The following is a 22,269-nucleotide window of genomic DNA, read 5'->3' on the forward strand; positions in this document are numbered from 1 at the left end:
CCCAGAGAAGCCAAGGCCTTGTCACCCCCATTTGCTTCTAGTTAAGATCAAGCACCGGTTACTGACTCAGTCTCAATTTATGGATCAGAGCAGCCCCGCCCTGCCTTGTTTACTGAGCATTTTTCAAGACAGGCAGTCACAGAGACACCGCAAGCCACAGTGAAGTGCCAACTTAAAATGGATTCCTGCGACACCCCTGGCCTGTGAATTAATTCTGTTTGTATTAGTATTTGGAATGTCACACGAGGTGCCGCAGCGGGTTTTGCATGGTGCTCCTGTACTTCCTCCACAGCATTTTTAGCACTGAAGTGACCATGTTTCGGAGGCGAATGCAGACTGCGCGGGAGACTCTGCAAGAGAACATGAAAAGCTGAAAATTTCTCCCCTGGTCTCTGCCTACAAAAGGTCCTGGCATTGCAAGAGCAGGCCACACTTCAGTGTCAAAGGACCAGGCACTGTATTAGTTGGGGTGCCACAAGGGCTTGGGGTGACCCAATCTCTTTCCACTTCAAATCATCTCACTGTCTGAGAGGCCCACGGAATCACCCGCTCTAAAATTCGGCCCAGCACTCAGCGCAAGAACACAAAACTCTCCTCTACAGGAGGTTACACAGTGAGTCAACACTAGGCAGAGAAATCCTGTTCTCGAGACTCACGGTGCAGGCACATGTCAGAAGTGGGCACCCTTCCACTTGCAAGGCTTGTGCCACCAGCACCACTGTTTTTGTGGAAACAAGAGCGAGGCTGGTTTGGATCAGCGAAAACCAGGTTGGGACAAATAGCTCCCTTCAGTCTATAGTTTCCAGCATTTTTTAACATCAAACACTTTCATGGTTTCCAAATGAAAACATCACCTAGCTTGGGTTGTATTTCTTCCCCTCACAAGCTGCTGGTGGAGACGTCAATAACACTACCATGACTACAGACAGAGGAGGGACAATGAGCACAAGGCCCGGGCCAGGCTACTCGGTCAACCCTTAAATAACCAGAGAGGAGCGGCAGCCGACCCCGCACGTGTGAGCAGCCGTCTCCCTGGGCTGAGCTCAGTGCGGGGAGAACATCTGGCCTGGGGCTTCGGGACTTGGGGATATTGTGACTCCTCCTCTCCTCCTCCCTCTCTAATGGGTTCTAGAAAAAGGAGACCTGCACTTCAGCAGACAGGGAGAAGAGGGTTGTATGCTTTACATAGTTATTTTTATATTTAATCCAAGAGCAAGGGAGGAGTAAGCAAACCAGCTGATGCTGAAAAGCATTTTAGGAAGTTGGCAACTGAACAAGCCACCTCCTGCTATCGCCTCCTGTGCAGAGCCCGTATCCGGACTATAGATATGTTTTCCTCAAAGATATCAATAGCACAGATAATTAAGTTAGCGGAGCAAACCAACTCCATGCTTTGAAGTCTGGGTACCGTTGGTGCGGTGCCATCCCCTCACCTGACAGGCGAAGCCCGCGCTCTCCCCACACGCGCTAACAGTCCTGTGACCTTTGGTCTGTCCTCATTATCACCTCAGTCCTGCCACCCACCCTCAGTGGCCCACTAGGAAACTCTTCTTGTAAACTGGGGTGGGGGTGAGCAGGCCCAGGGGCTATCTCCACCAGACCGGAAGAGCCTTCCAGAGACTGAGTTTGCAGCCTCCAGATTCAGCTCTCTTGAGCAAGACAGAAGCGACGAAAATACAAGCTATGTGTGGAGGTGTTTCCAAAAACATTCTCCAGAGCTCCAGGGCCGAGGAACAGTGGGCAGAGTGTGTCATCCTCAATCTCCGCCGTGCAGGAAGGGCAGGGCTAACCCGAGTTTCCTGGGCCTGCAGTTGCATGTCCAGCTGACCCTGGACAGCCACAAACTACAACTGCATCTGCACAATACCCCATACTACAGACAGGAAACCTGATTCACCTTACAGCCAAGGAAGCTGAGCCACGGAAAATCGTCTGAGCCAAGGCCGCGAGCGAACGCGTAGCGCAACCAGCACTCGGGTCTCTGCTGCCTGACGGGACCACAGAGGAGGAGTTGTCGAGGAGCTAAGGCCCGCCTGAGGGGGGAGTAACTCCCTTGCTCTCCATCATAGCAGACAAGGCAGAGTAAGGCCCAGAGCCTAAAAAAGGACCGAGCTAATGTGGGCAAAAACTGAGGCACTCACAGCCCCGCACTACTAGAATAAACAAGACCTAGCGTGCCACTTTGTCCCCACCCAGGCGCTGGGCTTGGGGCCCTTCCCCTCCTCAACCAGAAGCCCTTTTATATATTAAGAGAAAGGCAGAGGTGTTTCACGGCTTCCAAGAAGACAAATAGCCTAGGATATCCATTAGTGCCCCATAAATCCTGCTGCTCAGAATGCTGATGTATTTCTAGTGATTTGTGATGTTATCCTTTCCGGTTTTTTGATGGCAACTTAAGTTTAATACAAAAGACTGGTCTGGCAAAGGTAGAATGTACAGCTATGACAAAACCAATTCCCTAGATCCGAAGTCCTTAGTAGGTGTGGAAGCCGCAGATCTAGCTAACTTCTCTGCTCCCACACAAGTCCCCTCTGGTGCTCTGCCTCCTGCTGTGGCATTTTCAGGAAAAATTCCATTGTTATATGCATTTTAGAAAAATCTCTCAGGAGGCTTGTTACAAGAATTTTACCTACGTTCCTTTCAAAGATAAGGCTATCATAGGTCGAATCTACCCTGAAGATGACATTTCTAAAAGGGACCCTCATCTCCCCTCTGTGCATTCAGAGTCCCAACAGATGGTAGCAGCCACAGGTGAGGCAGTAACTTGGTGTCACAAGGCAGTCTACTGTAGATACTTGCTCCTTGTCATGTACACAAACCCATAGACCAGTTCAGGCCAGAGTGGCCCTGGAGGAGAACAGCCCAGCAGGCATGGAGCCAGGGACAGAACTGCTAGGAGGTAGTTGCACAATCCTTTCACTTTTCTTCCTCCCTGTAGAAGCAAATATAAACCTGCTTTATGAGCAAGGGTAATCCTACTTTCCCAGAGAAGCACTTTTGTAATAATAGTGCCATACAATAAACACTGGAGCAGTGAGGGCCATTCAGAGAACTGAGGCCCCCTTTTTCAGATACCCTGTGGTCATTGCCCTGTCGCTTATGTGTTCCGCGCCGGGGACTCTGGGATCAAAGGTGCAGTCCCGTGCCTGCCCCAGGAGCTGCTTGGAGGTCTCTCAGAGCTTATCACTGCTTCCTGCAGTGGGGCATGAGTCCTTAGCAATCTGTCTCTAAGCCATAACTGTGCATGCTGCAGTGACAGCGCTCAACGTAGGTGACTTGATTGTCTGCAACACGGACACCACATTTTCAATATTTTTATAGCAAATGTGGAGCCGTGCGCAGGTCCCTCACCGGGTTTGTTATCCCATGGGAAAAATCGACTTGTGAAGTCACTTTTAAAACCTGCAAGTAGTGAAGCCGCCCACTTTCTCCCTTACCTTTTCAACTTTCAAGTGTCAAGCAGGGCTTCTCCGTCTTGGCCCAGGGAATGATTGGTGGGGGAGGATTCCCAGCTGGCCAGGGTCTGAGGGATTCCCCGGGCATGGCTGGCTGCATAGCAGCTGCCCAGCTCCCAGCACCACCCTCTTCCCAATCAGCATGCCCCGGAGTGGGTCCAAATGTTGCCTCATGTTGGGGAAAATCACCCCTTGCTGGGAATTACTGGTCTGGAGTCCTTTTGAATAAGTAAGTGAACTGCAGATGTACGTTTCCTAAAATACATCTCAAGAGTAGACGGCACATTTCTCCCCGGATCGCACTTCTGCCCCCAGCAGCACCTCGCCAGCAGTAAAGCGAAGCACAACCCCCTGCCTGACAGGGACAGCGTGCGGCTCAGCACTAGGAAGCAATGGCGAGCAAAGCGGCCCAAACTTCTTCATATATGCAAACTCAACATTTAATTTTCTGCAAGATTACCCACAATAATTACAAAGTTTCTATAATACAGCCTTAAAAGCTTGGAACTATGAGATCCATAAGAATTGATCCTTTATCTTTTACCTTTGCTGGGTGCCATGTCGGTGACACATAGCAAGTGAACGTAGGCAATATTTTCCTCCAATTTCTAGGAGTAGTAAAGTGAGACTGGACTAAAATGAAACTGCTTATTAAATAACCCAGGAAATGGAGAGGGAACCTGTAGCGTACAGACAGCAAGGGAGCCCAGAGGCCTGTGGTGATGAGCACGCACCTGCCCCTGAATCCACGCACGGTCCCCAGGAGAACATAGAGTCCGAGGTCCTAGGAGTGCTGGGGGAATATCAGATGGTGGCTGCTGGCGGTGCGTGGTGGTTCTGGCTAAAGAGTTGATGCTTATCAGCCCCAGTCTGTTCAGCCTGCCAGTGATGACACGCAGCACTTCTGAGTCACAAGCAATAGCTTGCCTGGACTTTCTACCAGGAGTCCACTGACTACCTCCAATCCCACGGAAGACTCTGAGACATCAACAGCCCTTGGTTGCAGTCTCAGAATTAAGAGAAGCTAGGAAGTTCCCCCTAGTATACACAACTGTGTTGTGGTCTTATTTACCTGACATTCATAAAATAAAGCCCAGTGGAGAGAAGGCACATTCCTTTCACTTTCTGATAGTCACATGACCATCAAGCTTCAGTCCTACGGAGGCGGGAAAAGCATGCGCCTCTGAAGGCGGGCTCAGCCGGTGTGCTTCTGCCCCTTCTGGTGCGAGCGGCTTGGGTGGAGGGATGCCGCGCCATCCAGCGTCACACTGGCTCGCATGTGGCAGCCTTCACCCTCAAAGATGCTGTTAGTGACAGGGATTACTCTCCGGTTACGTGGCGGGTGGGTGGGACCAAAGCTTTCCGAGCACAAGGTCATTTCTGCTTTGCTCTCTGTCCTGCCTTCTGAGAAGCAGAGAGCACATCATACTCTGCCATGCGGCCTCACAGAGAGAGGGGGGTGGAGGCGTGGAGGGGATGAGGGTGTGGAGGCACTGATCTGACCGTCTGAGCGCCCCTTCATAGCCAGGGGGCCTGGTACCCAGAAGAATCCTCAGCATCTCTTCCTCTAACCTTCCCGGGCTGGGGACCACTGCCCAGCTTTCTTCATGTTCGCTCTTGGTCGTGCCCTGCATCATCCTCTTCCAAGACTGGCATTCCTGAGGCAGGATCCATTAGTCTGGAGGGAGGCGGCAGCTGACACAGTTTCTACTGCTTGGTTCTTTTTTTTTTTTTTTTTTTTTTTTGGTAACAAGCTGTGTCGCTCTGCTCTGCACTGAACAAGCCACTTAATCTTGCTAGGATAACTCAGCTATAAAAAGGAAAATGATAATTTGTGACTTCATAAACTTTCACAATGCAAATATCATGTATTATTAGAAGAAATACATTTAGAAAACAGAAGAGACTTACTTTGCCTGTTATTTCAGGAGAAACAGTAGGAAAATAATTCTTCAATCAGTGAGCAAGCTATGCTCAGGCAGCTTGACTCAACGTGGAGCATGGCTCCATAGCCTTCACAGAAAGGGGGTAAGCCATCGTTTTTCCTTTTTGTCAATCCCATTTCATCCCCTCCAGCATTTAAACACTGAAAAATGGCGATTGGGCAGCTTCTAGATTTTTCCCTATGAAAGACTTCGGAATCTTCAAATAGGAGCCTGATTTCAGGAATAGTGTTTAAACTGACCTAAGAAGGTGGTGTGACCTTGATGTTAACCTTGAGAATTAGGTAGACTTGCCACTTCCTTTTTTCCACTGTATCTCAACCTGCATCACATTTTCCAAACTCCGTCTGGCCCATCTTCTCTTTTTCTGGTCCGCTCTACTCACCAAAACTCACGTCTCCAAAGAGAGCACAACATACAGGAAGCACCTCTTGGAAGAGCGCTCCATCTGCTCCCCAACAGAGCGCCAGCCGGCCACAGCACGGGAGCGGCAGGCGACTGTCTGGGGAGGATGCCATCGCGTCTGGTGGACCCCAGGAGGCCCCCATAGAAGAGGCATGGGATTCTCTCCAGAGCCCAGCTTGGGGTCTAGGGAAAGACTGCTGCAAATGAAAGCCCTTCAATCATCCCTTAAAGACGAGATGATGGTCTTCCAAACTCCAAGGGCATAGCAGACACCTATAAGAGGCCGCCCCATGTCCCTCTCCAAGCAAGGCTTGTACTGCATACATCGGTACACTCTCCTCTCTCCTGTCTCCCTCAGATCTCAGAAGTAGGAAATCATTTCAATTAAAAAGCTCACCACAATAAAGAGAAAAATCTTTATCAAGGTAGGGGTCCAAATCCAGATAACAACTTTTATACCTGCTGTCCACTGGCACTGCAGCAGGACCCTAGGGAAAGACCTCTGAGACAGTACACGGCTCAGTGTCTTCATCCGAGCCTTGAGGAAGAAAGTGTGGCATGTTTAGTGTGCAAAGTTTCTCTCATCAATTACGTGAGTGGAGTGAAAGCTGTTTTTAAATGAAAAAGATTAAATGGTACTAAATACCTAGCCTTGTACCCCTGGATTAACTTATGCTTATGGTTGCAAAATCACACCAGGACTGTAGAAAAATCCCCCGTGGATGCGTGAGGAGGAATAAGGTTGGCTCTGTTGAGCTGCTCTCGGGGGTGCCTCTGGCACTGGCACCTACCTCTGCATTACCCCATTTGGCACTCATCAACACCTCCACAACGGCTGCCGCTGTTACTCCAGCCCGAGGTAAAAGGAGGGAAGCTTGGAGCAGTTCAGTTCCACACCGACCTCATCACAGAAAGCTGACGAGGTGTCCAGCTCGGGAGCCATGGTGTAAGAACGCACCCAACGTCATCTTCCTCTAGGAAGGATGGCTCCTGCTAGCCATGCTGATATGCTCCCGGGAAGGCCACCGGTGAGCCAGGGGCAGTAGACTGGCTTCTTCTCGTATGCAGAGTGCAGCTCCCTGTTGCTCCCGGCTGCTGCTGCCGCACACCGCAAGGTCCCGCCCACTGCAGGACAGCAAGCAGGCCTCCAGGTGGAGGCTCTCAGAATGGCTTACCGCCTGAGCTCCTGCATAGCATGTGCTCATTATCACCTCCGTTCCTGTCTGTGTTGTCCCTGCTGCCACCGCTGCCATCACCACCACCAGATCAGCCCAACTGGTCAGCGGTAGTAACTGTGTGCACATGCATCTTGCACATGTCTTATCGTGAGAAAAAAGGCAGAAAATGTCAAGCTATCCCCCTCCACAGGTGCACTGAAGGCCTTTTTCACATAACAGGACCATGCATGACTCCTCTACCAGCCTTACAAAGGGAACAGGCTTAATGAGGATACTCACTATGCCCTTGGGTCAAGCCCTGGGCAAGGCTTTTCACCATGTAATCTCATTTGATTCACACAACAAACCTCCAATACAGGCTTTACAGTTACTTTTATCCAATTTTACAACAAAAGAAGACCACAGCCCAGAATGGCCAGGCATCCCTCCCGAGGATTGAGGTGCTGCTAACATGCACTCCAGGATTTGTATGAGACCCACACGCCCTGGGATCCTTGTAGGACAAATTGGCCTATGTCCTAACTTGAATTTTTGGTCCTGCTTGGTTTGTTAAGAGAAGGTCTCCCTCCATAGTTCAGGCTGGCCTCAACCTCTCAGGGATCTTCCTGCTCGGCCTGGGTGGCTACATTGGATTTCTTTCTTCTTTTGTGATACACAAGTCAGTTCTCTGTTTTGTAGCCTATCCAGCTTGAACACAGGAGCCCTCAAAAGAACGCTGACTTGGGGATGAGGTACCCTGGCTCCACATGGCCCAAGTGGTGTGGCCTTGGACAGTGGAGTCACCTATGATGAGGACAAGTGTCCAGCGCTAGCCTTCTACATGCTGCAATTGCCACCAAAATAGAGCACGAGTCGCACTGTTGCCCAGGTGGCATGAGTTCCATGCACAGACTTTCTCTCTGCCCTGGGAAGGGAGGCTTGAGAGGCTGCCCAGGGAGTGTGAGAACTGCTCCACTGCCCAGCTGTCCCTGCCTGCGAGGCACCATGGATAAACGAGGTCCCTCTCTAGAGATCTCTGCTGGCACCTCATCTTCATTCCTTTCAAGAAAGAAAGAAAGGGGAAATTCATATCCTTGTGAAGAATGTATTACCTTCTCCAGGCAACTGCCAAAAGCCCAACTGTAGACAGAATCCATCTGACAGAATCCCTGATCTGCTTTGATTCCATTCTTAAAGGAGATTAGTTGTTGGAAGGTCACTGCGAAGCCAAGCACCGCACACGGCAGCTCGGCGTTCAAAGCTTTCACTACTGAGGGAATCTCCGCCCTGGATGTCCCTTCTCCCCATGCCGCTTAATCAATGAATCAACAAATAGTTCCTGGGCAGGGCTTCCCTGGGGCCTGCAGGCCACTTCAGATGTGGCTCTCAGTTCAATAGCAGGAGAAAGAAAAATGGATTTTTTTTTTTTTTTTTTGTGACTTTTCTTAAAGTTTCCATTTATAAAACCAGAGCTGGCATCAAAAGACTCTGGGTCTCCTGTCCCTCTTTCTCCCTTCTCTGAGCCCTCTGATTCACAAAGACAAAGAAAATGCAATGTGGCAGAGAGGGGAGGAGGAGGGAGAGATGGCTGGTGAGGGAGATCTGCAAGTCTGAGGTGAAGGAGGTCAACGGACAGAGACTGGGTGGACAGCACTCCTAAGAGACATCTCCCTGGCGGGTGGAACCCACGCTAAATCGCTCACAATTACGGCTCTTCAGTGTGTGTGTTCAGCTTTGTGATTGGCTGGTGGCCACCAGGCTTGACGCTTTCAGGGTTGATATAATTAGGAGTATTTTACCCCTTTAAGTGTCCTTGTGCCCACAACACTAACAATAAGATCACACATTAAATGTGCAAATACCTTCAACCCCGCAGTGTCAGAAATCCTAAATGCAAAGAGGAAAAAATTGTAAAAATTAGTTCTCTTAAATAATTTGCTTATATAATATATAATAAACTATTGCTTTTGGCTGTTAACAAAATGTACCATAAAACAGGGTACTCTGCTGTAAACAGGGCCACCATCAGTCAAGCCACAACTTGTCACTGTGGTACACAACAGAAGGCTCTAAGCTATGGGGTGGACCTGGCTCTTCTGGGTCCAGCCCAGGAGCAGGACTCAGCTGAGCCTTTCTCCAACCCAACTCTGTGATGAAGCTCACAGCACTTCATTGAGCTTAGCGCCATGCCAGGCATGGTGCTAAGTATTTTTGTACGTCAGCACAGGTCACACGTCCTCCCTCCTGATGGCATGCACTACCTTCCATTTACACAGGCAGGTGGGAGACACCAGAGAGAAGACATTGCTGCCTACAGCTGAATGCTGGACTGCTCTACTACTGAGCTGCATCACCAGCTCTTTTTACTTTTTATTTTGAGATGAGGTCTCCTAAAGTTGCTAAGTTCCCCAGGTTGGGCTTGAAGTCATGATCCTCCTGCCTCAGCTTCCCAGAGTGCCAGGATAACATGTGTGCACCCCCACCCCAGTCTGCCTAAAACCTCAGAGTTTTGCAAAAAGCAGCGGCTGCAACACATGTCCCACTGCAAAGACACCTGCAGCTGACACCTGCTTGGCGAATGGAGGCAAAGGGAAGTTGAAAACTGTATTTTTGTTACACTTCAGTCTGCCAGACGTGGTGTTCCCATGCTTGTAATTGCTCTTTCACCCTCCAACATCAGCCTCTCGGCTCTTCTTGAGGATCGTGGCTGGTGTCAGAAAAGCCAGCAGATCATGAGGCCCTGGCCTCACCTGCCGTTCTGGACAAGCTTTCAGCCTAACTACACAGTAAGGTCCTCTGGCGGCTCAAAGAGGTTTGAGTCTGCTGGGTTTAGTGCTGTTTTGTTTGGCAGAGCCTGGGATCATACCCAGGGCCTCACAAATTCTAGGCAAGTATCTTATACTAAGCCGTACCCCCACACTCAAAAAGATAGATTTTTTTTAAAGCATATGAATGTAAGTTCTATGCTAATACTTGACACAAGTCTAAACCAAGGGTTGTTTGCTCAAGAAAATCTTGAGTGCATTTGAAGGGTTTGATGTTTTTACATCCTGTCATTCTTTATTGTGTTCTATGGCTCTATCACAGTGGAAGTCCTAACACAAAAACACACACCTGACAGCCTTTCATCCAGTATGACATCTACACCCCTGCGACAGACTCTACCTCTGTGCTAAGGGAGGAAAAAGGAGACACATCGCTATCCCTGGCCCAAGATGATGCAACCACCTCTCCACCTGCCTAGGGAAGGAAGCACAAAACCCAGGTCTGCTGCGCCTTCAGAAGGTACAGCGTTCTCCCCTTCCAGAGCGGGGTGGAAGTGGTGGCTGGGAGGTTCCATGCCCACAAGCTGTGCATCACACAATCTACCCTTACAGCTAGGCACACACCCAGCTGTGCTTCCAGGTGCTGCCCCGGCCCGCCACTTTAGTAACCAGACTTTCTTTTTGCACTTCCTTTTAACAAGCATAGCTGAAAGCAGCCCAGGTTGTGTGTGAGTCAAAACCAGGAGGTTCTGCCTGGTGCATTTGATCGAGAGTAAACACAAACACATTCCTTTTCCCACACAGAGATTTTCCCTCCCAGAGCAGCACAAATATCATCGTACAGCCTGGGCCTGGCAGAACTCGAGGAGGCCAGGGTGGGTGAAGCCCTGAGGCCAGGCCCAGCGCTTCCCCCAGCTCCTTCCCATGCTTATTCCCACACTGCAAAAGTTGTTTCTGAAGCAAACAGCAATTTTCAGGAAGACCAAGGTTACACATTAATCCAGAGGCGCAGGTGGGCGCATGGCAGCTGCGCCACTCCAAGGCACCAATGCCCTGTGGTCCTCCTCTGTCTGGAGTTGAGAACTTCTGCGATGTAATTAGCATGACCTTCCCCAGCCGGCCTGACATGCAAGCCTTCCCTTCTGTTTCTTGAAAAGGCACTCACCGGGGCACATCCACGCGTCACCGTGCCTGGCTGGACACCAGCAGCCCCCTCCTCCAGGAAGCCTTGAGATGCACCCACCAACTTGGGAGAGACACCCACTTGGGCTGCTTGGAAACAGGAGGAGAGGGGAGGAAAGAAAGACTTTCCCTTTAAAACCGCACGGGATCGGATACCGAATCACATGACCTTTTACCGTAATTTCTATTAAAATCATTTCATGTCTGGTTGCCTCTGCTCTCCCGGCTCATTTGTATTGTTTACAACCAGTCATTGCCCTGGCAGTTAGCGGAGGCTGAAGCCATGGTTACCCGCTTTTACATTCACTGGTTAAGTGGAATGCAGCTCGGTGGTGGGTTTCAGGGAGCGGGCTCTTAAGAAACCACAATCCAGCTATCAATCAGCCTAATCTGAGAGAAATTAATCTCATAAGCCTAAGTATTGTTGCATATTAAAAATTGATAGAAACGGGGTACTGGGCTTTTACTGGTTGAAGTTAGCAGAGTGGACAGGCTGAGATGGACTCCTGGCCTCCGGCGTGTCCTCCACCTGACAGCCACTCTGGCTGAGCCCACGGAAAGCTCCAGGGGGCCCCCACCATGAGCCCTTGACACTCACCCACCACCCCCCAAGTTCCGGGAGCATTCCTTTCACCTGAATGTTCTCAGAATCTCAGTAACACCCCAACACGGCTTAACCAGGCTGCAATCCCAGCAAGTAACTTAAACAGATACATCCAAGCCACTAAAACACCAGACAGCCCTGAGTAGGATTCAATTAAGACCAAACCTCAGAGGAATGTTCTTTATGAGTAAATTAAAACTGGAAACTAATATGTTTTATTAAGAACGAGAACAGTACCAACTCATTCCGTTCTCCGTGAATTTATGTAGTTAATTCTTTCAAAACATTCCCCAAAGCTAGCTTGCTTTTCAAAATGGACCTGACCAACAATTGTAATCCCTAATAAAAATTGAGAAGTTTTACAGTTTTGTGTCTATAATCATTGTCCCACGAGTCACGTCTACATGCTAAGTGAGAACAGCAAATAGTTAAAGCTAACATATTCCAAGCCCGTCTACTGCAAAGTCACTGTATCAGAAGCTAGAATTGATTTGTTTCCTCAGAATGAATTGAAAATGAAGGTAACACGACGTCGGGAAGCCCCCTCCTGCCCTGCTAATTGGATCTGGTATACTGGTGGCTACAGCTCCCCTGGACTCTGCTGCCTGAATCACCCCTACTCACACGTTCTGGGCTCTTCCAAGAGTTTGGTGCAGTTTCAAGGACAAACGTCTCAAAGAAGCCGCGCTGGTGTGCAGCAGGGAGCCCAGCCCAGATCTGAAGACGAGAGCTCCGCGCTACATCTGACACCGGGGAAGGAAACTTCCTGCGTGCTCAGATCTTGGAAAGTCTCGGGGTTAAAAAGGCTGCTCTCGGCGTGCAGTGGATCTGCTCCCTGGCCGTGTACACCCAGTAGCAGCTGATCTGTGTTTGCAGCCCTGCAGAAGGGAGCCTTGACTGAGAACCAATGGCATCACATTTCAGCCAAGTGCCCGAGAGCACAGCCGCCTCTGACGACTTCACAGGGTTCAGCCGGCGGCCTCCCGACAGGTTGGGCTGGGGAGGATGTGGGAGGTGTCCCCTGCCACCTGCCAGGTGCCAGCGCTGTCCCTGGAAGCCAAGCTCGGCTCTGGGCTGGAATATGAGGTAGTCCTGGGACTCAGGGAGTTTTTCTCGCCACTGACCTAACCTGCCATGGGCTCCACTGTAACAGAATTTTACAAGTGAGTCTGAGTTCTGAGAATGGACTTCCCTGTTTCTCCTATAAACCACTGTGTCTAAGCCCCCTGACATTCCTCAGAAGGGACCTGAGGGAAAAACGACACAAGATCAGCTCCTGCGGCACCCAATTCTGCACTATATGCCTCAGTGCAGAGATTGCAGGTCTAAGCACCTGCACTGCTGGGCCATTTTTTTTTTTTTATTGTTCCTTATAAACTGAGGGTGATGGCAAAACAGAATCCCACAAACTCACTATCAGGAGACGCAGGTCATCAAGAGCAAGACGGATAGAGGAGCACCTGGTCGTGCTGGTGGCAACCAACTCAACACTCAGCCGTGGTCACTGAAGGCCTCCGTCACCTCCTGTGAGCTCTGGTCTAGCCCAGGGAGTTGTAGGACCCCAAGTTTTCTCACTTCACTTCAAAAGGTGGAAATATATACCACAGGCTTAATAAGGCCAGGTGAAAAGTGTCGGGCAGAGAAGGCATCTGTCCCCTCCTCCTCTGAAAGCTGGCCCAGGGGACACTGGGTGACTGTGGAGTTTCCAAAGTCTTTGCTTGGTGTGTTGGCCCCCCTATTGCTCAGGAGTAACAGTGATTCCCTTGCAACAGAGAGCCTGAGTCATATCATGAAAAGCCAGGCCTCTGGCTCCAGATTTAACTTTCTACCCTGATTCTAACTATAACCAGGTGGGGAGTTGTTTAAAATTACCCAACTTGTATAACTATGTAGCTCATCCATCAGGCAGTGATCAAAAGATAGAGAATATTTAAATTTAAAAAATTTAAATTTGCAGGAAAAGACACAGTGTCTGGAATCCCCTTCACAATGCTTTTCCTCACTTCAAATCCACTTCTCCCATCTTTCTGGCCACTTTCTGAAGCCCTTCTGGAAGTCCTCACTCATGAGTGTCTTTCAAAGATGTGAAAAAAACATGGTGAATGCCACTGCCAAGTTCCATCCAATGGAAGGGCAGGCTCTCAAGCCCCAACCGTTGTGCTCATCGGCCCTATTCACGGGTCTGGCACTGTGCCTGCAGGGTCTGGCACAAAAGTCAAGTGACTACGAGAGGTGAGTACTTTAAATCTATGCAGAATGTTGACGCCAACAAAGAAGCACAAGACACTCAGGAAAGAGGATTCCAGACCTGCTCCAGAAAGCAGTGAGAACAATGGGATCAAAATGAGGGGGAGCACCCAGAGGGAGGGATGCTCATAGCAATGTATGTGGTTTCACTGTAATGAATTTTTATCTTTTTGAGACTGGGTTTTGACATGCAGTTCAGGCTGACCTTAAACTCACTGTGTAGCCCACAATGACTTTTTTAAACATTTAAATATATACCATATTCTTTGATGACAAACCCTCTCAGGCTTTCTGGTGAGGATTTAACTAACAGCATGGTGAAGACCAAAGAGTGACCAGGACGCAAGCATTCACAGATGTGGACGGGGCCAGGCACCCGAACTGGGGCCTACGCTCAGGCCGGGCAGCCAAGCACCTGTCTCTTCTGCTTCCCTCCATTGCTATATAGTCTCTCTCAAGTAAAAAGGACCCCTTTAGAAGCTGCCTCAGGGTGGGGATGTCGCTCAGCAGTAGAGCACTTACCTAGCAGGTGGAGCGCAGAGAGCATGCTTTGTCTCACCCAATCCTTACAAGAGTTTCTTGAGACAGATGGAGCTCTACCCAGTGTGTAAGTGGGAAAACCACCTTGGGAAGAGGCAAAGGTCACACCTGGTAACCACAGCTGGAAGGTCTTCCATGCTCTACAGGGCAGGGAGATACTCTGAGCACTTCTGTATTCCGCTCTTGTGTTGCTGTGCTAGTAGCGCTGCCTAAGGAACCCAGGGCCCCACGCATGCCAGGCAAATGCTCTGCTGCTGAGCTGCGGGTCCAGGCCTCTGTCTACTCATAGCTCCATGGCTTACCTACAGTAGCACATATCTCCCGAAAGAAGAGACCATGTCTCCAAATTACACTGCATTCAATAACAGACTAGCATGATTTTAAATATATTACCTCTTCGATGACTTTCTCCAGACTGAGAAGAAAGGCGAGCTGGGTTGACTTTGCTACCTGTGATCGCCCTCCCTCAGTGAAGGATGGTTTGAGCTTATTTGTGGCTTTCCAGCACTTGTACTATTAATATGCTCAATTCCATTCAAATAATCCTATCCTGAAATTCTTAATACTGACTCATAAACGACCTGAATTTTGTTTTCTTCTACATGTGCTTAGCATCTGTGCTGCACTTTGAGGACCTAGTGATTTTTAGTAAGCGTGATTAAATATTGTCTTTGACATTCAAACTTGATCGCACAACATCTGATGACAACATTCACCTAATTTTTAGGTTTAACAGATCACAAAGTATAGATTTCTGTTAGTCATTATCTAAGTACACACCAGTCTCATGCACCAAATTTTTTAATCTGCTTTTTAAATATTGCCGGTGCAAACAGCCCAGATTCCTTGAATAACTGCTAACCTTTTTATTTTATACTTTGAAATATCATTCATTTCTGATGGAAAAAAACTTGGCTATTTGTCAATGAATTATAGATTAGAAACTTTCCTATAACAGCTCTTTATAATATCCAGAACTTGGAGTTTCACTGATATCTTCCATTCACTGTTTCTTTTATTTATTTATTTATTTGTGTCTTAGGGAAGGGTCTACAGTGTGTTCAGGGCGTCACTACTACATCGGACTTGTAGGGTCCACCTGTTTACAGCCTCCCAAGAGCTGGGATTACATGCATGCGCCACCACGCCCAGTCTCAATCACCATCTCAGAGCGTCTGCGGGGCGGGGCCAGCATGGCAGGCCCAGGAATTGAACCCCCGGCCCCTGCGCCTGCTTGCAGGTGTTTTAATCCACTGAGCTAGTTGGCCGGCCCTTCCATTCACTATTTCTAACATCCCGCCCTGAACACCTTTTCCTACATGCAATGGACATCATTACTTATAAGTATTTACTACCAAACAGTAATCCCTTCCGCTTTCATGAAAAGGCAGGCAATTTAGAGTAATATCAAATCGTGGCAATAATACCAAAGCCAGGCAATGTTTGAGACAAAGAAAACATTGTCTGACCATATTGTTTTTGTGTCCAAAACCACCCAGAAGTGTACTCAGCCAAGCTCTGGCAACCTGTGGGAGAAGGTTCATGTGCCCTTCAGGTAACAGCACTGCACACCTCAGAACTACCAAGCCTGGGGACCGTCTTCCACGTGCAACTGCCTAGCTGCGTACCACTTCTTGTGTCCTTCCTGAAACAACCCTTCCAGAGCACAAGTTCCACTGGGGCAAGAAGTGTGCCAACCAAAGGCCACTGAAGGGCGAAATGAGTTGGCCTGCGGATGGTGAGGCCAGGAAGCCCTGAGAACTGGCCTCGCGCTCACACTTACGACTCTGTAACTGCATAGTTTGTAAAGGGTTCCTACCCACCAGCCTCCCTCCATTCAGACCATCTTAAAGAGCTGGTGCGTTAATTAGGCACATTTTTACAAATGGCAAAGGCTCAGAGAATTAACTAATCTCTCCAAGTCAGAGAGGCAGTCAGTGTTCCACTAGATATCTTGAAATGTGAGCTCAAAGCCTACTTCCAAAGCTTTCCACATAACCCATCACGCCTCCCCTTTAGGGCAATCGGCGCACACGAGTTCTCCTGTTTCCTTTACAGCCCTTGGCTCAGTTAAATACAGATGAGGCCCAAATGCATGTGTGCACCCACACGCACATACACATGCGTGAGCACAGACACACACGTGCACACACACATGCATGAGCACACACACGCACACACACCTGGGTGAGCACGCACACACACCTGCGTGAGCACACACACGCACACGCACACACACACCTGCGTGAGCACACACACACACATGCATGAGCACACACACATGCACCCACACACACTCAACCCTCTTTCACTTTCAACAGCAGCCTGTCTTTTCTCTTCTCAGGTCTTGAGCAGTGACTGCAGGAGCATTCACTCTGCTCTAGCCTTCCCTCACTGCCCTCTTTTCATGCATGTGGGAGACAGAAACCAGAGCCCATCACAGGAGTCAATCCGTCCTGTCACCAATGCTTCTGTATCTCAAGGGCAAGAGATGCCACGTCCTCTGCGCCCCACCTGTGGAAATCCTGTGCACGTGTCTAATAAGCTAGCCACTAGTCTGCTTCTGTCCGTCCAGCTCTGGGTTCTATGTGCGTTCTCTGAAACCTCAGCCCTCAGAGGTCAGACAGGTGATGAACCGCCACGGGGTTCTACTGCCTTGACGTCATGCGTACCACGTGCTTCGCAAAAGAACTGCTGTCTGTATTTTGTTCATCTTCCATAACACAATATTTACTCCAATAAGTAACAATAGGCATTTACAATCTAACTTGGGAAAGCAGTCATCATTTAAGACTTTCGGTGACTGTGTTTTGAATATCTGATAATTGATCGACAAAGAAAACTTTGAATTCAAACCCGACTGTTGGAGTTTCATGAGGTTTCATTCCAAACCACTGAGCCTGACCTTATGTGCTGCTGTATATCCAAATATTCCTAGTCATGGCATAAGGCCATACTTAAGCAAATAATTAGCTTATAGAAAAGGAACAGAGAGGAGTATGATTAATTGGTTAATTCATTATTGATCAATCACTTAAGTAAGTCAGACACCATCAAGTCACCACGTCATTGTGAGGCTAAAGAACAAAGGTTTATCACTGCTCTCAGACAGAGTGGGTAACCGGATCGTAATACTGCTGGTACCCAGCACCGTCACTGTCACTGACCTTTACCTGAGGACACACACTGGGTAGAACACGCATTAGCTGTAAAAGGCAAATTTGTAACCCTGATAGGGACTGGTAGAAAACATCATGAGGTCCTACAGCCCAATTCTGCAACCTTCAGAAAATAAATGTTCCTACTAAATAGTAAATGAATTTCTAATAACTGAATGAAAGTGTTCATCTAAATAGCCAACTTTGGATTCCTCTCTACACATAATAACTTGGAAAAATATATAGCCTGTGTTTACTATAGCACCAGAGCTACAGTCTCTAAGAAGAGCTATAACTCGCTAACAATTTCCCTGATTTATGTTTGAAAACATACAGGGCATGAAATGATTTCTGCAGCCTTACATTTTCCTCAAGAGCACTGGCGAGCAGGGATATACTCCAAAAATCATGTGGGGCTGCTTGTCACATCTCCTTTTGCAATACAAATGGATAATGAGCAATTGTACATGTGCAATCAAAAAAGAATCATTAGATTATTTTTCCCATTCAGGAAAGAAAGAAAGAAAGAAAGAAAGAAAGAAAGAAAGAAAGAAAGAAAGAAAGAAAGAAGAAGGAAGAAAGGGAGGGAAGGAAGGTGGGCACTCTGACAGAAGAATCTATTTTCACACAATGTTTACCTTGTAAAAAGTGATGGCTTTCTTAAGAAAGGACAACACTTGTTCTTCCCAAGAACAGCGTATGGATAATGTATGCTTATGAGCTATAACTCACTCTACAAGCGTTAGTTATTCTCATTGTTAGTATTTAACATATATGGAAATGTGCTTCGCAATCTATAATTGTGCTAATAAAAATAGGTATTTGTGGATATAAATTATATCGGTCATAAAATTAGCCTTATTAATCTAATAAATCTTCCAGGGAGGCCAAATTTAAATGGGCCACTCCAGTCACACAGATATCTGGAAGTTATCTATCCCGCCATCTAAATATCTGTCAAAGTAGGAACACTACAGTTTTACTATGCTTCATATAGCATTTGTAGCTTGAATTTAATTCTTTCAAGCAATAAATAACGACTGTCAAGTATGCATCTTTTTCCCCGTTAAATAATCTAAGAGAAATAAACTAAGTGAACTCACTCACTAGCATCTTTCTTAGAGTTCTTTCTGTTTGTTTTATTTTGTTGTTTAGCAGAACTGCTCATCTGAATGGGCCAAAAGTGTGTAAGTAAAAGAAACACCTCTGACCTGTCCCGTGTCCTGCGCGTGATCACAAGGATTCCAAACACATCCAACCCCTTTTTCTGTGGCAACTATGACCACAACCTGGTTTAAATGACCAAGTGTCCTTCTTAATAGAAATAGAAACAAAGGCCTGACTCAGAACCCTGTAGGGCGCTTTTCCATGACTGCACGTGCTCTAGAGCACAAGGCTGTCAACACACTCACCACCATCTGTGTTTTGTGCAGAGGTGGGAAGGGGACGCTGTACCAGCTCAGGGCTCAAGAAGGAGGCAGCCTCTCCCAGGAGTGAGGAAAGGAAACGTGTCTCATCTCCAAGAGAAGGAAAACTATCCTTCTCTACCACCTAGACAACAGGCCGACCGATGAGCAACGTTCCAACAGGAATCTTTGTCAGAAACATATGATGAGGAATTTTTATGGAAAGTTTCACAAGATCTTTTAAGGAAAGGCTTTCCCTTTTCCCTGAATCTGGGGGGCCAGAAGCATGCAGCTGTGAGTGCAACATTTTATTTCAACACCATGCATGATTTTCTGCAATTGTCTTTCTCTCTCTCTCTCTCTCTCTCTCTCTCTCTCTCTCTCTCTCTCTCTCCCTCTCTCTTTTTGCAATTGTCTTTTTTAAAAGGCCCCCATGGCTCAGACTTTCCTTCTGACTACCCTCACCACAACCAGCACTAGCAACACCCTTACAAGGTACTGTTATAAAACAGGTACCAATGCTGCGACAAAGTTGTTCTAGCGGAAGACCCCCACACTCTCCCTCACAGACGGGCCCCCGTCCAGTTGCTAGATAGAGAAGGTGAGAAGATCCAAGATTTATCCTGAGTTTTTCGCGCCTACTCCAGGGCAACAGTCAGGCACTTAGCTTAGGTGGCAGGGCTAACCGGGTCGAGGAAGCCATATTCCTCTCAGCCGTAAAGGACCGACACCAAAGTGGCAAGAGTACTTCTTCATTTGCACGAAGAAGCCCTCGTACCTTATTTTGACTTCACAAAGAGATTTTAAACAAATACAAAAATCATAACATTATGATAGTTGGTAATCATTACTTCCATTGTTCATGGAGACATTTTCAGTTGGTTTTTCTCCTATCAGAGGCTCAATTGAAAAATTCCCCAACAGCTCCCTGGAGAAAGCCGAAGATCTGCATTTAAATGGAGATATAGTATTTCCAAATGCACAGTACCTAGAAGGCATATACTGCCAAGGTTTCTTAGTAAGAATAACTCAAATTGCGCTTGGTACATTTCAATGCAGTAGCTGTCTCCTCCATTTCATAGGCCTCTAGTTATTTCCATAACATTCTTTTTCCTCTGTGGATTCTTCATGTTTCTCCTGAGAAGTTCAAATTAAACCTTGCTCCATAGCCAGGTCCGCACAGTAACAAGCAATTACTACTACTGTACCTATCATTTCTGATGTGTACAGAAAAAAGGCCACAGAAGAGAGCTCGGCCAGAAATGTTAAATAATTGAAAAGTATAATGACTTAATAGAGTAGTAAGCTTAGTTTACAATGCAGCCAACTTAAAGCCATAAAAATACTGTGTAAAAATTTTATCTTGTGGCTGACCATTCCATATCCTATCTATTATTCAAGAGTATCTCAACAGTGTTTTTCTTCATTAATGTGGCTTTTGGCATTTCCCTCAAAATCTTTCTGTTCCAACAGTTTTCCAACAATTTTGAAATAGATACAAAATTTCTGTCTACATCTCAAATTTGCTTCACTACTATAATATCTTCAGTGTCTCATTGAAACCAGTTTCGTGGGTCACATCCCAAAACACACTTCACCCTTGCCAGATATGTTTTATTTAACATTTAACAAAATCGCATACACAACACATTAAAAGAAGAAAGATCAGAGCTACTCATACTGCAGTATCTGTAAACGAAAAGGGAGCCTCCTAATAATGCCTTCGCCTGTGACACACGAACCCAGGCATTTATCTCTATTAGAAAATATCACGAAGGGGCCTGCGAGATAGCTCAGCGGCCCCTTGCCTCCCTGCCGCTTAGGCAAGCTTAGGCAGCACCACAGCCGCACCAGCCCCACCCTCATGGTGGGCTGAGCTGGCCAAAAATAAATAAATTAACAAATAAAAATAAAATAAATAAATATCATGAGGAATCAGAAAAGTTTTTGCCTTGAATACTCAGCTAAGGAGCAAAGCAGGCCTGGAGGGAGAAAGAAGAGACACTTTGGACCCATTTCCAGTTACCTCTGACTGGCTCTTGATAAAGTTCTGCCTGCTGCTGCAACATCCCTGTGAACAAGGCTCCCAAGAGCAGCCAGAGATCTCCCTGTCCGAGACGCTGGCTGTGTGCTTCGATACCCCCACCTTGCTGCAGCCTGGTTCAAATGCAGAACTCAAAATGCAAGCTGAGATATCCTGAAGACCACTTAATACTGAATACTGTTCCAATCATAAGCCGCACTCAGTTGGAGAGGGGAACGCATACTCTCTTGGTAACCTCTTAATTTCTGGAAAAATTGTACAAAATACATTGAATGGCATACACAGAAACCTCCTGGATGGATCTGCTGTATTTTCTTAGCGCACCGGCCCACCACATACACCTTAGCCCCAGGCAAGCCCTGCTGAAGACGACCAGCCGGTTTAGGTACACAGGAAGACCTAAATGCTGCTTTGATTTATTAAAGAAAAGGAACTGTCTCTTACCTACATTCATCACCCCAGCGGTGGACAGTTTAATGTCCAATATGATAGCATTCTCAATAGATGCACACTTAATTCTAGTAATGCAAGCAGAAGGGTTAGGAGCATTGCTTTAAGAAAAAATAATACAGCCAGGCATAGCAGACAAATCTTTGCTTAAGTGGTCATCTAGGCCTATTTCATTCCATAGTTGATTCTTTTCCTATTTGAAGGGGGAAAAAATTAAAAACCCATCAATGTCATGTTACGACCAGGACGTTTTCATGTCATCCATTCCTCATCGCTGCCTTGAGAGCTGTTCAAATTTCCCTCTCTTTCTCACCCTGACAGAACAGTTTCTGAGGTTGGTGGACTCATGTTGATCACCTGGAATCTGCTGGAGGCTGGGGGACAGCCCTGAAGCCACCTCTCCAAATGGAGCCTCTCCCTCCCAGACACTTCGACTTTGTCTTGCCTGCTGCTTCTCCATTTGGGCCTTTTCCAAACACACTGCCCTGCTGGTCTGTGGGCAACATGAGGAAGAGCACCAGCCCAGGTCCCTCAGCTGCTCTGAACCTCACTCACCAGCCTCCTCAGGTCTCTGTGTTTTCACTTGAGTATTAACAGGAGCAGTTGGAAAGTGGTGTGCTTTGGGAGGGGGACCTAAGGGCTTCTCTGAACACACAGGCTGAGAATTTTTTTTTCTTTATCTTTTTGGGGTGCCCTCTTCCTCAAGCCCTCTGGCTCCCTGCCGCCAGATCCTATACCAGCACACCACCTGCCCTTGCTGAGCGCCTGCCCTGCTGCAGGCCACCCGTTCTGGTGGGCACCAAGACACAACCATGCAGACATGCGTCCCCGCTGCAGCTGGCCCATGTGGCAATTTGCACGCAATGTGACCAAGGCAAGCGCAATAAACAAACACATTCATAACCACCCCCCC

General features: G+C 47.7%; 1 protein-coding gene across 5 annotated transcripts in view; it reads right to left on the bottom strand.

Moving 5' to 3' along the window:
* Nucleotides 1–22,269, bottom strand: part of Esrrg (estrogen related receptor gamma) — a 606,512-nt gene that overhangs the window by 533,600 nt on the left and 50,643 nt on the right. The window contains exon 1 of one of the 5 annotated variants that reach the window (XM_004626874.2): nt 12,136–12,392. The exons of 3 other annotated variants lie outside the window; for them this stretch is intronic. The gene's annotated coding sequence lies outside the window, so the exon portion shown is untranslated. Of the gene's footprint in view, nt 1–10,890; nt 10,995–12,135; nt 12,393–22,269 lie in introns of those variants that run through there. One more of the 5 variants, XM_023710238.1, reaches the window with a different exon arrangement.

Source organism: Octodon degus, unplaced genomic scaffold (assembly GCF_000260255.1).
Source record: "Octodon degus isolate 3935 unplaced genomic scaffold, OctDeg1.0 scaffold00017, whole genome shotgun sequence".
Lineage (NCBI taxonomy): Eukaryota > Metazoa > Chordata > Mammalia > Rodentia > Octodontidae > Octodon > Octodon degus.